A 13382-nucleotide genomic window follows, 5' to 3' on the forward strand; every position below is an offset into this window, starting at 1 on the left:
GTTGAAATGTTTGGCTTTGAGTTCTCTTTTTAACCAGAGAGGCCACAGTCCTTCAGAGACAAAAAGCTGAAACTCCTGGTCTCCCCATGAAGAAGATAAGGCTATTGATATCAGACTGGAAGCATTCATTTGGTTAAACCACTACAGTTGAGAGAAACATACTCAAGTAAGTGGAATCACATACTAAAAAAAAAAAAAAATTTAAGTGGGACTAAACCCAAGTGGTTTACCATGAATGTTGTGTTCCATTCTAAGCCTTATATTAACAGGAACTGTAGTCAACCTCAAGGGAGTCCTTACAGGAGTAAAAGAGGGTAAAAGAGAAAAGACAAGCTAAGACAAAATATAGCAGCTCAAAACCACCCATTTTTAAAGGCTAAAAATTCCAAGCAGAAAAAATCATTTCTCTGTGTAGCATAAGAAACCTGTAAGGAGTATGGACTTTTCCATCCCTTTCTCAGCTAAACATTTTTTCAGTGTAATCTGGTGTTCTGTGATTCTTTGGATCTTTTTTCTTACTAGGCCTGGCATTTTCAGTTATTATGTGACCTTCTCTCCAGTAGAGCAGGTAAGGCTTCTAAAATCAAGTATCTTCAGCTCCATTGCAGTGGAAATAAGGAAGTCTCATATAAGTGTAAGAGTGAAAAGCAGAGGAGCTCTGTTTACAGAACTGCAAGAGTAAGAGCACAACACAGCAGAAAAACATACTGAAAAGAGCCAAACTTTAAAGCAGGGAAGGAAGCAGTCAAGATGGTTTTAAGAGGTCATTTCACCTCTAGCTCCTCATCTAATGTCTAAAATTAAGCCTGTGTTCATATAGTATTTTTTATCTGTGATGTAAAAGTGCTTTTACAAAGTCAAATAGTACTGTCTTCAGTACTTTCCTGGTAAGTGAGGATTTTGTTTTGTTTACCAGGAGGGAAAGCGCAAATTTACTTCAACTGCCTTGACTCCAGGATGGAAATTACCCATATTTCTGTTTAGGAGGCACTTTTATGAGCAGCAAGCAGACATGATTTTTAGTGTAAAACTAAGAGACAAGGAAAAGTTTTGTCATAAATAAAAAGTTCAAAGAAATACAATCACTCTTCTTTTGCTGTTTCTCCACTTCATATGTAGAGGTGTAGAGATGTGCAGGTGAAGTGGCTTTTGTACAAATATTCATAAAACAGAGGCTCAGTTAATTTTTCTCACAAAGATAATTTTTTTTTTCTACAAGGACTCATCAGACCTTCATAGCAATAGAATTACTTGTAATTCTCAGTGTATAAAAATGTGGATTTATCTGTGCTCTAAGCAAATTCTCCCAATAAGAATGAATTAAAAAGTTTAAGATCTAAGAGGTGTTTGGCAAATTGGGGTGTGTATGAACTCTTTCTCCCCCTTTCTCAACAGTGGTTCACATAGCGTGTTTGCTTTTACCTCTATGGCAGGGGTGTCAGATTCATTTTCACTAGGGATCAAATCAGCCTCGCGGTTGCCTTCAAAGAGCCGAGTGTAATTTTAGGACCATATAAATGTAACCACCCCTACATACGGTCCTAAAATTACATTTGGCCCTTTGAAGGCAACCGCGAGGCTGACGTGACCCCTGGTGAAAAATGAGTTTGACACCCCTGCTCTGTGGTCTTGAAACAGAGAGAGAAATACAACTGGGTAGGAGATGATGTCAGCCTCTCTGTTATCAAAAGATGCAGTGAGAGTGTGTGTGTTTGGAAAAAAGAAAAAGATACTGGCTTTGAACCCAAGTAAGACAGCTGTGTCTGCCATGCCATTACTGTTGCTGGATCAGTACTGAAAGAGGAAAAAAAATAATCCTTTGGACCCTCTGCTTCTGCAGCTGTCAGACAAAGGTCTTAGCTTCCTGCAAAGACTGTGAAGACATCATCTCTCAAAGGGTCTAGGGAAAGCTTTAGAAAAGCAGAGAGGTGGAGGGGAACCTCTCCCTCTCCCTTTCGCCCTCCCATCTACAGGGCACTTGTCCACTGGTGTGCCAGGAATGAAGTGATTTTCTGTCTGCTCTGCCTATGCAGCCTCATTTCCTGTGCACGCTTGGGCCCAAATGCTCAGCCAGCTTGGCACAGCTCTTCCCAACTCTGTGGAGCTGGCCCACTCAGGACCCAGCAGCTGAGGATACAGTCAACAGGGTTATCCTTGGGCTCTCTGGCATGTTGAATGCAGAGAGGAGCATCGTGGTGGTCGAGGCACCCTTTGGCTGGGTGAGCTGATCTTACAGCTATGAAGCTGAGTAGACCTGAGTTTCGGAGAAGGGATGCCCTGTTTTCTGGGATGCACTGTTTTCTGGGAACCGAGTCCTAGCCGTTGTCCTGTGCTTACTGTAACAGTGGAAATCTAGACTGCTGGGACAGAGTTAAATCCTTTGGAAAGTGCACTTTTCACGAGTCTGATACTCTGAATTTATGCACTATGATTTTTTTTTTAAACCATTTAATTTCTCTCCTGACAGAAACTAATCCAAATCGGGATTTTTGTTTTCGTTTTTACATTTTGTGCCTGAATTTCTGCCAGATTACACCCGGGCTGGGGGGGACTTCAGCCTTTAGCCATATAAGGGGCGAGTGAGCTTAAGAGAGTATACATTTTCTGCACTTTAATCCATCTAAGGACCACAAAACTACATCTAATGTATTTGTAAAGCAGTCATGTGGGAAGGAAGATCTGGAAGTATTGAACAAACTGAAATCACTTGCTGAGTATTTTGAGAAATTGTTCCACTTTTTAGGTGGAATGTGGCAACTGTTAAACAGTACATGGCAACCACAGAGACAGTCTGGGACAGGATGGGAAACAGGAATACAATATTCTTGTGGGAACTGTGAGGGAAGTAGAGACAGACTGCCGTGCAACAAACTCCAGAATCCGTTTGTGCAGAGGAATGCACAATTGCAGGGGTGTGGGGTGGAAGGAAGAGAGGAATAAAAAAAAATAGACTTCCCCTCCATGGAATGGATACTATTTAAAACAATAGCTGAGAATTTCTCAAATTACCAAAAAATATGATGCTGAAGAATACAGAGACAAATACGCAAGTGAAGAGGGGGAAAGAGGGAGCAAGAGAAATCTCCAAATCAGCTGGATAGTGCTGGTAATTTCAAGACTACAGGAGGAATACTTGTTCTAATCTGTGAGGCTTCTTGATACTGTCTAATTAAAAGGCACATGGAAGAGAATTTTACCAAAATTGTTACCACGGAGCATAAAAATGTGAGGATTTCCAGGTGGGGACTTCATAATTTGAACTTTAAATAGGAGCTTTTTTAAAAAAAAAAATTATCAATGTAAGGCTGTTGCTTTGTACATGCAGTTATTTTCAGGTGAAAATGCTAATTATGATCCTGCAACCACATAACCAAGAAGCAGTTTTCACACAAATTTTGCTCCCACTTTTATCGCAGGCTCTGTGACAAACTTTGAAAATCTTTTAGTGTGCCTTTTAAAAAAGACAGAGCCCTAAGTGTCTGGCTGTAAGCTTTTGGGTACTGAACACTTTTGAAAATCTGAGCCCTTCTTTAGCTGCCTAATTAGGCAGCACTTGTGGGTGGTGGAGCATGTGAAAAATTGCTCTTTGCCCTAAATGTCAAAAAAGATGCCACTCAACCTCTCTTGCATTCTCTGGGTTCCACTTTGTCTGAGACTGTACATCACAGATGTGGTTCATTGCTGCTTAATCTTCAGGCTGAGGGCTTGACCTGTGAGTTTGAGTACTGCTGCTGAAATCCTTTTAGTTTAGCTGGAGAGTACTCCACAACTCACCAGCCCAAGTCTGATAGTGTTATCCTGTTATATGCTTGTCCTTCTTCTAGAAGCACTGGAGTATCTTTCTTTTTCTTTTTCCTTGAGTGAATTTAAGATGTGATTTGAACTCAAGATTTTTGCAACTGCTGATGTTATTGATACTATAATAGAAAGAGTAATGGAATCATATTATTCTATGATTCTATTATGATTATTTCTATAGGTATGTAGCATAAGTAAACCTTCTACACTTGAAGAATCTTCATCTGTATGGCTGAACTCCTGAGCCTCTGTCAAGTTCAGCGGACACAGAAATCTGCTTGTGCATCTCAGGCCCTAATTTCGCAACCAGGACTCTGTTTCATTTTTCCATAATACAGCATGTCAGCAGAAACATGACGGGTGGAGCCAAGGGATCCTGGCTCCCAGGCTCCTACGCTTTCTCTGGACAATAGTTTTCCCTTAGAAACCAATAAGTTATGGACTAAGGACTGCTCCATGTAAAACTATCTTGGGCTTTATGGCTAAAAGGATTTAATAAAAGAGGAGTGATTGCTAAAATATGTTACTGCTGAGGGGGGTGAGGATAGTTAAAACTTATGAAAAGGCTTTGCTTGCAGCAGAAAAGCACAGTAACCACTTTAAAATATCTTTGCTAATGTTTTTATTTTAAAAATGGAAAAAGTGAGTCAGTGCTGAAGGCTCTGTATTCACTGCTATGTCCAAACTCAGCTGCTCTGGACAGTCTCCCTGCTCCCTCCCCCACCTATGCTGTGAATATAGCTACTCCTAATTTAGCAACACGCAGTTGCTACCTTTGCATGGGATCTAACAATGATCCTGACAGCTTTTCCACTCTAAGAATTTCTTTTCCAAGGCTGTAGGCAATGGTGGCCTCTGTGCAGAAATACAAGGAACAGAATATGCAGGACTTGTCAGGTGACAACTGCTTCCAGACTGCTGGAACAAGAAAGTGATGCTGGTGGAGCATAGCTCCAGTAGCAAGAAACTAAATGGATTTTCATATACACTTATCCTCCTTTATACTTGGTCGAGAGGCTAACTCACTGTGGCGATAGCTCTGGGCATACTCATAGAAATCTTCCCAAATTCTAGGAGAATTTTAACCGCGCTCTTGGGCTTGATCAGCTCTGATTTTATACTGTATTTTGCATTGTGATAAAAGGCAGAATAGCTGTATTAGAAGGTCTCTAGCAGATATCGGGTGCATAAGAAATAAATAAGGGTGGACTGTTTTTTCTTACAAGAGGTAGATACTGTGGTATTGTCGCAGAGGTGTGCATGAAAATATGAAACATGCATCTTCTTAACTCCTCATGCACAAAGTCTTCCTGCATGGCATGCAGCTTTTTTTTTCCTGCGAAAAAGCTATATTCCCTATTTTTTTTGCTTCAATATCTCCTGTGGGTGCCTGCCTGAGAAGGTTTTCAGTGCACACCGCAAGCCTGAGCGAGATGCCAGCCGCGCTGTGAGGGACATGGTTACATAAGAGGCCCCTCAGGCCTGCGCCACGCTGGGCCGCAGTGTAAACTGTCTCCGGGACGGATAAAAACCCATTCGCAACCAAGGATTAACACTGATTCTTGTCAGGGGCTCTTGATTTGAGAGAAGAGAAGGAAATTTGCGTGTGCTGTTTCAGTGAGTTTTAGCAGCTATAGAAAGCGCAGTTTGAAAGTCTGATGTGTATCTAACCATTCGCATGCCTGAGCTGTGTTTGATAAAAGGGGCAATGAGCTCCAGTTATGCAGCCCTCACTCCCTTTGCTTCTCCTCTGCAACCAGAGAATAACCAGGGCTATTTGCGTATTAATCCTAAATTGGGCGACCTTTGCTGCAGCATGAGAGGAAGGGAAAGAAATGCAAATTCCCCATGAGTTATTCTGTGTTCCAGCCACACTACAGAAGATTTAGCTCATCCACTGCTTGGCAGGCGATCCCACCAAGGCAGTTGGGGGTCTGTCTGCCTGTCTACAGCTTCTCTACAATGGCCAAAGCCCAGCATCTGGAAGATTGTCTGAAGTTCTGGGGTGAAAACGGTGGTTGCAGTTCGATCCCTCAGATACTGTGTGTTTCACTTTGTGGAGGGTGAGATGGAGCTTTTCTGGAGGTCGCTCCAAAAGTCCTGACCAGACATCCACAGGGACTTCTTCATGTGACAGAGCTCGCTTCCAGTCTTGGTGGAAGACAGGCTGTTTCCACTCTGACTCCTCTAATGGCCCAACAAGCTGCCTTCTAGCAGCACACACAGGCTTGGAGATGTCCTGCCAGACCTCAGGGCAGGGTGTTCTAACACATGCACCTTTTTACTTCAGGGAAGAGAATGAAAGTTGTATGTTACTCAAATTTCCTAGTGAACAACTGGCAGGTATTCAGATTGCATGCTAGAAGACAAATACTTTAGATACCTGTGTTAAAAAAATATTCGAAAAGTAACTATATATCAGAAACAGATCTCTGTAGTTAGTGACCCATTATCCTAAATATGTATCTGCATGGGAGAGATGGGGGAGAAATTGGATCGTGATAATTAATGAACACCTCAACTCATGCCCACCACAATTTCACTGGAGATATTCAGGGCCTCACAGAGTTATATGACTACTACGAGCCCAGTTTCAAAGCACAAAGGTGAATTAAGGAATGGTATAATGTCAAAATACAAAATTTACAATATTAGTCTCGCACACCATCGCCACACCATATTTTTTCTTCATATTTCTTGCCAAAGAGCTGCAGAAAACTGTTACATGAAGGTTGTTACTTGAAGTTCTTAGAGAGGGAAATATATATGTACCCCCATCATACACAGTGCTTTCAGAAAGTCTAGAATCAAACTGTAAAGTACTGCAAGGTGTTGCTTACTGCAGATCACAGCATTATCTGTCAAATCTGTTGGATACTTTTAGACTGCTGATTTTTATACATACCTATGTCTTTGGTAAAAAGATTTTTTAAATTGCATCTGCTTTTTGTTCCTCATTTATCAAGGGTAGTTCTTGGTACCTTCCAAAGGACTGCCACCTTGCTGTTCTGTAGGTTTAGCAAACAGTGGTTTGCTTACAGTTGCAGATAAAATTGCCAAACTTTTATCACCCAAATGATCTTTGAAATACGTTTTCTTTCCAGGAGAAAGGCCTAAACACAAACCTTTTATGGCATTGTGTATTTATAGCTTTAGTCTGTACTGTGAATGAATGGATCACTGCACAAAATGCAGCGCAGAGGCATTTGGTGAGGGTGCTCAGCAGCGTGTGAGGCCATGGGGTGGGGAGGCAAAGGTGCAAGGAATCTCCTTGTTTTTCCGTTCTTGCAGGCTCATCTGAGTTTGGGAACGGTTGAGTATGTCAGCAGGGCTGGCTTTCTCTGAGCTGCTGAGGAGCCAGAGCTCTGCCCCAAATCCCTGAGTCTTGCATGGTTCCCCACAGAGAAGTAGGGGACAATGGCAGGAGCAGGGTTAAGCCATGTCTGTGGCAGATGGTCAGTCAGAATTTTCCAGAAGGTGGTGGGGCCTGTGATCTGCTGGTGCTCTGAAGCAAAACACGCACAAGCCTCACTTGTGCTCCATCAACTAGCAAGCTCACTGTCCGCAGTTCCCACAAATACTGGAAATAGCTTACATCCAGAATAGTTTGAGTGTCAGTGTATACATCCTGTCTCTGTCACCTAGTCATATGATAACATATTTTGCACCTTTGAATGCGTATTCCTGCATACTGTTCCCAACAGTGTCCCCTGGGGCTCCTTCTAACATTTCAAACTTAGTACGGCCTTGGTTAGCAGCCACTTTTTAAAATCCATCTGCTTTATTGAATTCCAGTGCCTGAAGGAACATCTGGACCAGTAGTATAAATAAGGCTGTTATCTTATAAATCTGAAGGATTAGGAAAGATAGCACATTTTACCAGTGAAAAGGGAGATTGAAGTAATTGCTAATGAGAACTGTGACGCAAAATATTTCAGTAAATCAAGGATACTCAAAATGCTGTTATAAGATAAATATTTAAGGTTTTGAAACACATGTTATTGCTTTCCATTGGAAATACAGTTTGTCCATAGTTGAATCTGTGATAGTGATTGATTCTGTACAGCTTTGATATTTTATTTTTTAGAACTCAAAACACTACATGACCCTTATTTATTTGATATGTGCAGAGTACATGGAAAGATGCTGTACAAAAGCTGGTTAGACTGAATGACATGCCTGACCTATTTGGAACAAACTGATTCAGCTCAGTTCTTTTCCCCACCGTCAGGTATTTGCCTTTGTCTCCATTGAAAGTGTGGGCATCAAGAAGAAGTTACAAGTGCATTTTACGTAAACAGTTCTCATTATTACAGGCAGATTTTCAAAGATTCTGAAACTTAGCAGTTCTGATAGTGAAATTGTCAGTAGTAGCTTCCCACGTAACTGGGGTGTAGAGACAATATCAGCACATGGCTCCACTTCTCAGAAGCATCCTCCTCAGTGAATACTATGTAAAAGTGACCCTGAAACTGTTTCTGGAGGTAACTTCTGTGTGCTGCCTCTGCCACTTTATTCATCTGGCAACTTCCTCTTAATTAATATTGCATAACAGTAGGGAAAAGCAAGATCCAGGTCCCAGTCCCTGCCATAGGGAACATAAATCCTGTCAACATAGAAACTAGAGCACAGGTTCCCTCTCTAGTGGGTGAGTGTTGCAGGCATCAAGTTATGGAGGACTTAATCTAATTTATGCTGTTTCTATAAAGCCAGGCTTTACAAATTACACTTTTAAAGTGTAATTCGTCCCAGAAGAGAAGGATTCCATCTCCTCTCAGCTGGACGAAAGTTTTGAACTGGTGTCTTTTGGGAATGCAAATGACAGCAAAAAGGCAAAACCTTCATAACAAAATGTGCAGCAGAACCTTTGCAATGTAGGGTCTAAAGATGTCTAGGCTTGGAATGAAATTACAGCTTTCTGTTTTATTTTTCCAGTACTTTAGCAAATATTGCCAAAACAAACTGTCTGAGTTATCTCAACCCATTAAACTGCCATCTATGCGGAGGATAACACTGTCCTACTGTTGCCAGTTCTTTTAGCAATAAGATTTTTTAAAGCAGGATTTTATGAAGAAAATGTCTCTCAAAAGAATACTATCATGGCTGTCAAATCAAGCACGTTTTTCAAAAAAAAGATGACAGAATAAAGATTTTCTTAAAAGAGCCACAAGAAAGCATGCACTTCTAGATAAGGCAGTTTGGTTACTTTGCAAATGCAGGCAGATTTTCAGGCTCCTGTTGTTAGGGGGCATAAATGACGCAAACTGCAAGTCATAAATGTCTGTTACCATGAAAGAGTGGGTGCAGCTTTGGGTGAGCTGTGGTGTGATATTTCCATCTGATATCTAGAGTCAGCCAATAGCAGCAGGTGATGAGAGACCGAAGAGCACAACATGTTCCAGTAGCACCTGGGGTTTGATCTCTGTGGCACACTTGCTGCACGCTGCACAGTGAGCCTCTTGTCATTGCTGCCTCTGAATTTGGTGCATACAAACCGAAAGTACAGTCATTTTGTTCAGATCTTCAATAAAAAGTGACTGTTTCCTTAGATGTGTGATCCACTGAACCAATAAATAGTTCTCGGACATCCTGGTGCAGGCATTGATGATTCCCTAGGAGATATGTATTTACTTCTTTTCCTTCTGGTTTGCATTCAGGAGTTGTGCTTTCTGCAGGATTTTGCTCCCTGCTGTCTGCAGTAATTACAAATAGTGGGGGTTTAAATACTTGCCAAGCTATGGTTTTGCACAATTTAGAAATTCACAACCTCCATGATCAGACAACAGGTAATATGTTTTGTACTATGTGGAAGCAGAAGAGGGATAGATGTTTCTCTTCCCTTTGTGGAAAAAGAGATAGTGTAAGAAGTATTATCTTAGGGATTTTAGATGTGCCTACCCGTGCCATTTTACTACTTATAGCAAGATGTTCTCTGGAGTGAATGCATCACCCTGGGAATGTGCTTTGGTTTAGGAATGGGACTCAGCTGCCATGAATGAAGGGACTGTACCTAAAAGGTCCAGTTTTGCTTTGGATTCCTCATCTGTGAACTGTAAATCTTTGACAAATTGGAAGGGACAGTTTTAACAAAGGTGATGTTATAGTTTGGCCTCAGAGTCCGTGGGACCGTGGTGTAGTTCTCACTTTACAGAGTCCCCAAAGGCAGAAGATCAGGGAGCTCGTTTCACACATGTAGCTGTAAATCCGGGGGAACATTTTGTGACAGCGTTCTGTAGATGGACTAGTCTGGAAAAGGGTCACCTGCCACTGAATCCAAGCACAGGTAGTTTAGGGTGTCTAAGTGGTGAAAACTGCATTCTAAATAAGAGTTTTGACCAGAACTGTCCTGCTTACCTACTTCTGTATTTGCTGGGTTTTACACTTCTTTTTTAATAGAAATACATGGGTAGTTTTTGTCTATTTTCTTGGCTTTTTTTTTTCCTCTTTTTTCCTCTTTCTCTTCCTCTCAATAAATGCTCCCTTGTCCCCAAGGACTCTGAGAGCTTTTAAGTGGGAAGAACCACAAAAGTGGCCTACAGGCCTGTATCTCAATTTTGCAGAAGAAAAAAAAAAAGAGGAATAGGAGTCTGGTTGGGATCTGTACTTTCATTTATTTGGGGATGGTACCCAGGACTTGTTGCTGCCATCTGGTTATTGGTGCCCACTGAACTTGCTGAGAAGTTGTGCAGTCAGAAGACCTCCTCAGCTGCATGAAGTTGTATTAGTCTACGCAGCAGGCGCTCATAAGTTGCAGAGTGAGTGACCTGTTTCTTCAGTACTTTCTTCTGATGTCTTCTAATGCCGGCTGTGACATCCTCTGGAGGTTGTGGGTTTCAATCTCCTTTCAGTTTTAGCGGTTACATTGGTTTATTACAAAGCTCTGTTCCTAGCAAGGCTGAATTAATTTGCAAACTGTAAGTGACTGGAGAATGTAATATCTGTGTTTAATTTGTACCCCCTAAATCTGTGTGGCCATATATGCCTTTTAAATCTCAAATGTATAGCAGAACAACTGCATGAAAAACCTAACTGTGACTGTCCGATCCTCTGACACACTGGGAAAATGATTTTATCTTTGATACAGAAAGAATCTAGCCACATTTCTGCAGAATCCCCAGGTTTGGACTCAAAGTTAGATCCAGTTTATACCCTAAATACTGAGATGTAGTTGTTAATATAATCAAGATATCAATTTGAGAATTTTTATTTTCAGTGAAAGTTCTTTGTTTTCCTTTGCATTTCATCATGTACTATCAGAATTTAGATCTAAACATTGCTTGCACAATGTAAACAAATGACAAGTCATTAAAGACAATCTTTTGAAATTAAGATAGAGAAGCAAGGTGTATATAAGTAGATTTTTAAAGTGCTTTGCCCAAATAGAATTTTGTGACTGATGAGAAAATGAAAATTGATTATATGTGAAAAAGTAATTTGATATGCTTCTAATGTATTAAATCCTTCAGCTTGTACCAGGAGAAGGGAGTGTAACTGGGTTATACTTAGCAAGAAGGTGCAAAGCTGAAGTCAGATTTATGTCTTAACTTACACATACTTCTATGCCATTGTCAGTTGTTCTCCCACCTTTGTCTTTTCTGGGTTTTTTTTGGCATATTAGTCCATTCCATACAGAGAACGCTAACTAAAGAAAACCTGTAAGATTTTTTAAAGTCATTATGAGGCTAGACTGTACCTGATCAAGGACAGAAGGGAGTTATGTTTTGTCATTGCTAGATCCCTTTCCTGAAATGCTCTCTGTGTATTGAAGAGCTACATGTACATGACATCTTTTCCATAGGGTGTTGAACTGGTCTGTGAGATGGTGCCAGCACCCGCGCGGCCTTTGGGAGAGGATCTGTTCCTTTAGGCCCAAAAGTAGAAAGGCCCAGGGCCCATACACAAGACACACTGGGCAGTGGGAAGCTCTGTAATTCCTGCTAATCTGGTAATGCTGTGAAGCCACATAAAGGCTGGTCATTGCCTTGTCCTGGCCTGCTGTGGCAGTGTGCTATGATCAGTTGCGAAGAGGATCAGTTTACACCGAACGCCAGTGTCACAAGGCATCCAACTTTCACATTTGTCTAGGAACCAACCTTCTCACCTTACCCCTTAGCCCTTAGCACAGAGGTGCATGTGAATGCACATGTGCTTAGGAATTTAAGACCAGAGAGGTACCTTGCCAAAGGCAGTTTTCCACAGTCCTACAGTACATATATTTTGTGTTTCTGAAAATGCTGCAGGAGTAATTTGATTATGAGTTATGTGTTTTCTGAGGTCAATATCATCACTGGTTTCAGAAAAAAACCCCGTTCTTTCCGCTTTCTTCTTCTGGAGGAATTCTGGTAGAAATTAGAGTTGTATAGTATCATTGTTAACAGATAGCACTTGTCTTACCTGGACAACACCAGTCTTAAATGATCTTGGTCAGATACTACTTTGTGAGTTCATTATGACTGTGCACTAAAGATGTTACAGCACTCTGGTTTTGAGGAGTTTTTTGTTTCGATTGACTGTATGGCAGATATCTTCTCCTCAACTTCCCACAGCAGTGGAGCCATGCTAACAGCTCTCTATTAAGCACAGAGGTAACAAAGCTGCTGGCATCTTGATTATGCCTAAGGCAAAATTCCCTAATTGTCAAAAAACACTATTGCTTCCTGAGTTATAACTTTTCATATCACTTTGTAAATTATTCTGTTGGCTGGCCTAGATGAAATTACCTCCTGTAACAATAAAAGACAGTGTATTTGAGTATGTGTATCCTTCATTTCCTACAAGGTGATGAGAACTCCCATTACACAATATTTTCCATGGGAATTCAGGGCCCTTGTCACCTTGCAACACTATGTCAATAAATTAAGAGCTTTTGGGGCTACTCTGCTTTATAGTTTTTGAAGTGTCCTACACATTTATGATCTTGTGTAAATAATAATGACTAGTCTAACAATATTGCCTTGTAATAAAAATAAATTTATAATGGAAAACCAGCCTCAATAGAGGGGGAGAGCTTTAAAACACTTTTCCTACACCATTGGGAAGACCCACATCCATTCTCAATCAAAAGAGGGAGAGTACCTGTGAACATTTAAGTAGTTTACTAAGTTTGGAACTTAGTTGAGGTTTGTAATCACTTTTTGGGCTAACAGATTATTTCTGTAGTTAAAATTAGAAAGCCCTGCATTAATAATTGTAGTAAATGCAGATGTCATTATCCAGCCATGTCAAAACCCAGTTCTGTAGCCAACATCCCAGCATTAAGACTGTGGCAGTGCAAGGAGCAGTAGTGAAGTGCACTGGCTCAGCTGGTCCTGGTTCTCCATGTCCAGTCCAGGGCCTGTTCAATGACACCACAGCCCTCACCAGACACCTCCCTTCTGTGAAGAGCCAGGTGGGAGTGTATGAGAGTTCAGGAAAGCAGTGCTCAGAGTGGTCCTACCTGAGGATGTGGTCAGGATGTGCTGAAGGGGCATATGCCCTCCCTCGGGAACTGCGGTGCCCTCCTGCATCCTGCTGTCTAGCTACAGCTTTTGAATTTCCTTTTCCGAAGAGTGAGGAATAAGACTGGAATAGCAGAAGGCAAATTA

This window comes from Caloenas nicobarica, chromosome 3, assembly GCF_036013445.1.
Source record: "Caloenas nicobarica isolate bCalNic1 chromosome 3, bCalNic1.hap1, whole genome shotgun sequence".
Classification (NCBI taxonomy): Eukaryota; Metazoa; Chordata; class Aves; order Columbiformes; family Columbidae; genus Caloenas; species Caloenas nicobarica.